The sequence below is a fragment of the Apium graveolens genome, chromosome 8, assembly GCF_009905375.1.
Source record: "Apium graveolens cultivar Ventura chromosome 8, ASM990537v1, whole genome shotgun sequence".
In the NCBI taxonomy this organism is placed as follows: Eukaryota; Viridiplantae; Streptophyta; class Magnoliopsida; order Apiales; family Apiaceae; genus Apium; species Apium graveolens.
In genome coordinates, this window is record NC_133654.1 from 40,961,712 (window position 1) to 40,967,150 (window position 5,439).

Consider the following 5,439-nt stretch of genomic DNA (forward strand, 5'->3'; position numbering starts at 1 on the left):
CCCAAACAACACAATCCAACTGTACTTTAATAAAATCAATAATTTTAAAACACACAATAATTCATATTTACGCGTATAAACACTCCAAAAATGAATAACACGGTCAAAAATGACTTCTATAACCACTTCTAAAAATTACGAAAGAATCTCGGAATCCTTACCCAAAAGAAATTCTGGTCACCCCGAGGAGAATATCTGATGTCCGAAAAATATCTCCAGAAAAATCCAAACTTAATAGCGATAGATATATACACACTGAGATGCCATGTGGAGTAATCAACATCGTGAAACTCCTTTTCTAAGCCCGGAAAATATGCTCCGCAAATTATTTCCTCAAAATCTTGCAAAGTATATACCTATGCGTAGGTATCGCAGCGCTGATAGTTTATATATATAACAATTGAAATTTAGACGGACGATTGAGAAGATATAAATTTTTGAAAATTGGAACTATATAAAAAATACGAGAGAGAGAAGACAGAAGAGGGAGGACGGAAGTAATCTTGTTTAGCCAAAAAAAAATGAGGGGGGTGTTTGTTTATTAATCACAGGGGTGGCAGGTAAGGGTGGTGGCCTCCTGCCACGTTTTTGTTTTTTTTTTTCTTTTTCTTTTAACTAAAAATCAGTACAACATTTAAACAATTAGCCCAAAATTAATTATTAGCGGGGAATAATATTTAATCTAATAAATATAAAATTTATACCAAAATTTCCTAAAATTACGAATATTCTAAAAATGTAAAAATATAATATATTTGAAAGTCCCATGATTTTATAAAAATGAAAATATAATTTTTTGTGGGGTTTGACGTACCGATAGGAGTCAGATCCGATAATATTTATGAAACCGAAATACTTCTAAAAGTCTTTGAATATTTAAAAACTAATAAAATAAAATTTTCATAATTTTAAAATATTTATAAATCGCCCGTCATATCCGCATTTTACGATTTAACAAACAAATGTGCGGGTAAATAAAACCCGAAAAATTTCCGAAATAATTATCGTATCGAAAATTTCCGCATTTTACGGGTTTTATTGATCTACCGAAATGATTATCGTATCGAAAATTTTGCGCCGGGATGCGCACGGGTCAAACCGTAATCCAGATCGAAAAAGTTAAAACACGGAAAATGTCCGGAATTATCAGAATAGGTTAGTAAGGAGTTTTCGGAAGAGTTTCGGGTTGTAAAAATGCAAAAACGGTTGAAGTTGGACGATTCCCGGCTTCATAAAATAGTTTTATAATTACACAGAAAATAATTATCACATCTATAAATTCTTATAAAATCATATAACAATCCAAAAATTATCAGAAAAATACCATAATTATCTATACTTTGTACTGGACATATAATAATTAAAATACTTACACTTTATCACATATAAACACCCAATATAAATATCAATCATCAGATAATTTACCAAAATTCCCATAATAATCATATTATAATTATTTATTAATAAAAATAATTGCACGATATTTCCCGGATATTACAAAACAATTCAATTTACCGATATCAATAAGATCTGCTTTCAATAACTTTTAAAAAATAATACATTTAAATAAATATTTTCAGAATTAATAAGGATCGATATAACACTTAACAATTAGCACATTACCATTTAATAACACCAACTCGTCAAACAGGAATAAAATATCCACCATTTTATTCCTTTTAAATTATAAAAGCACATAAGTATATTAAAATAAAAGTTATAATAATTCTGAAAAATACGGGATATCACAACAACGATCTGTATGAAGTTCATTAATATGTTCAGGCATCGGAGGAATAAGGTTGGAGTCATTCGAAGCAGTTATCAGAGTCAGTGTGAAGACTTCATGGGTTCCTAGTTGGTTATATTTGGTAGAAGACCTAACAGTGGTTTGTACGGGTATAATACGAAGGCTTGAGAGCGGAAATAGTCGTCTAAGAAGCAGGCCCTGCACGAGACGTCAGTGATCCGTGAAAGGAAACGGAATATTATTTTTAGAAATATTGTTAAGTGGTTTTTGTACTCGAGGTGTCTGGAAATATTTTGAGGTATAAAAACGAGGAGATTAGGAGACCTGCAGATACAGAGGAGTACAACTCGAGGATTTACAGGTTTTATTTTTAATCATTGACGGATTTTTTATTAAATGAATAAATGAAAATTATCTCATTTATTTATTTAATTTTAGATCACAATTTGATTTTAAAATAAATAAATTAAAAATTGATTTTTATTAAATGAATAAATGAATCTCAAAACATTTATTTATTTAATTTAATATCAATATTTAATTTTGGAAAAGTAAATTAATATTTGTTTTTAATTAAATAAATAAATGAAACCTTATTCATTTATTTATTTATTTTACTAACTAAATATTTATTTATTTTAAATATCCTCGCCAGCCAGATTATGCATGCTATGTTCGAATATTGGTTGTTTAGTAATCAAACACACTTGATTTGTTTGATTATTTAAGCAATTAGAAGGCTGGCAGCTCAATCATAAAATCAAGTACAAGAATCAAATATGGCAGCTCTGAGTTTTTGGTTTGTGCCGCGCGTGCAAGTGCTAGGCGCGTGAACGTGCTAGGCGCGTGAATATGTTAGGCGCGTGAACGTGCTAGTCGCGTGAACGTGCTAGGCTCGTGAACGTGCTAGGCGCGTGGAGTGCAAACCATTTTCTTTCTGCCGTATACAGTCAATCAACGCGTGTGCAGCTCAAATCCTGGCTTGCCTGTTCTGTTCGATTTGAGAGGAAAAAAAATCAAAGCTTTGTTTTGTGTTGAAAACAAAAAATAAAAGCAAACAGGTACAGCTGGGGGACGGCGAAACCAAAAACAAAGAAATGCAAGTAATCCAAGGGTAGCTTGTTTTAATTCATTTCACAATGCATTCGCGGGACCCACAGCCGTGCAAAAACAAAAGAAACCAAATAGCTCCCTGGCCTGCTTGGTTATTTATTCAACTTTGGTTTGTTTGAAAGCAGGAGAAGAAAGAAGATGCAAACTAAACACACGTCGCAGTTTGTAATAAAAAGAGAAGTGCAGGTTGGTGTAGTTCTTTTTATGTCGCAGGTTACCCAACAATCAAAGAAAAACATAGGTCGCAGGTTGCATCTTTGATTATCAATCGCAGGTTAAATAAGCTAGTCACGGGTTAGAATTTATTCTGGTCATGATACAAATTTGCAAGCTGTCAACTTAATTTGCTTAGACACAATTAAGCCACGTAGCCTTTTCTCTCTCCACCTTACCAATCTAGATAATCAATCAGCAGCAAATTGGATCTGTATCTCCTCCATTTTCAACAGTGCGAAACTCTTGCAAAAGATTTTCAGCATTCTCTTAAAAACTCAATTTGACAAGAGGAGGTCATGTACAATTTTTTCCACACCAATTAAAGCCTTAAAAAATTGTAACACTCATTATTTAGAGATCCATTGATTGTATTTAATACCTTTTGATGAGAGTTTTAAATTTTTAGGGTGATAGATAGAACCCTAAATTGATAGTTATTGTTTTTGGTTCTCTCTATATTTGTTGCTTGGAATCATTTATATTCGGAGTTGTAAGCAAACCTTTACGGTTTAATTTCTTAATAAAAAGAATTATTCCGTGAATCTCCTTGTGTTTGTTTATATCGTTTTCGAGTTTAATATTCCGCTACAATTAATTAACGAAAAATAAAGAACATACATTCACCCCCTCTGTATGTACCTTTTGGACCTAAGATGTTAGAATATGAGGAGAATGATGGCCCAATGGTTTTCTATAGAGATGGCAATGTAGGAAACCACTGGGATATTGCGATATTATCATTGGAAATATCATCATCTCAAACGTAGCTCCGGTAAATGGACTGAAGCATAATTTATTAAGCATTAGTCAAATAACTGACAAAGGTTTTTATGTCGTGTTCTATGATATTCACTATAAAGAAGTTCATAAGATCACAAGAAAAACGGTTTTCAAAGCTTACAGTCATGGAATCATTTATGAAGCCAAACTTTATGCAAATACTGATGGTCCAGAAACTTGTCTGTAACCAAGGCATCACTAGATGAAAGTTGGAATTGGCACAACAAGCTTTCTCATCTCAATTTCAATAATCTCAATAAACTGATGAAGAAAGATTTGGAAAAAGGTCTTTTTGTGGACAAATTTCTCAAATCAGGAAAGAAGGCAATTCCCGATGATAATACATATATTGAGGGGGGAGAAATGCAAAACTATCAGGAACTGACAGCATGATTATAGTGGGAGTTTTTCATGAAACTAATTCTGTAATTTTTTATTGCTAATGACTTGTCAAATTTTGACAGATTGGTCAGTGGAGAAACTATTTGTTAATTTTGCTGATAAAATTCAACAATGCAAATGCTGAAGGGGAGAAATGATGATAAAATTCTGATTTTAGATTACGAATTTTATCTCAGCAAGTGATGAACAACACATGACTTTTCTTAAAAAGGACGATCAAGATAACAGGTCTTTGAGCAAGAACTAGACAATTTTATAAAGTGCATACTGATAAAGAGAAATGTTTTTCAAATCCTGACACTATCGGACAGGACACATCCAATCCTGTTCCTGACCTAAGTATTCATTCTTCTACACTTAAATCGAAATACAAAATCACCTCTAATTCTTCTCAAAAGGAATTAGTTACAAAATCAAAGATAGTAGTTAAGTCAGATTTAGTTTCTAGAAAATCAGGTCTAAAGGTTGTTTCACTCTCACCTATATCTTTGAACCAACAAGGTGGAGTAAGGGAGAAAAGTGTTTCATCAGTAACACACAACAAGAAGCTTGCCGAAAGCAAGAAAAGGATAATTAGAAATAGTACTGAACTAGTTTATCAATCATCACATGATAAAAGTGACAATGATGGTCAAATTGTTTTAAAGAAGCCCGCTAGACCAGTGGATATTACCGGTGTTAGTATAAGAGAAGATCAAACTTTGGTTGTAGCTGCTAAACGTAAAAATATACAATTACTGAAGTTAGCATACAAGATTCACAAGAAACCAGATGGTCTTCAAGTATTGGCTGATATTGCTCTAGATCAGGAATCTACAAATCCTGACAAATCTTTGTCATATCCTAACAGGTCTCAAGTAATTCCTGACAAGTTTATAAAAATTCCTGATCAGACAATTTCCACAATAAAAGCAACTAAGGAAGTTGAAATTTCTAAGGAAATTGATCTACAGAAGTCTATAAAAAGGAAAGAAAAGACTTCATCTATTTCTCAATTCAAAAAGATCAAACTTCACTTACCACAGAATGGGTACAGTACACAAGAACCATCTCCTCAAAGTGAAGATGCACCTGTTAAAGCCCCAACTATACAAGAACCACCTGCTCAAAGTGTACGTGCAAGCATTTTCTCACATCTAACTATGCATGACTGCAATAACCCCATTTTTTGGAATTTT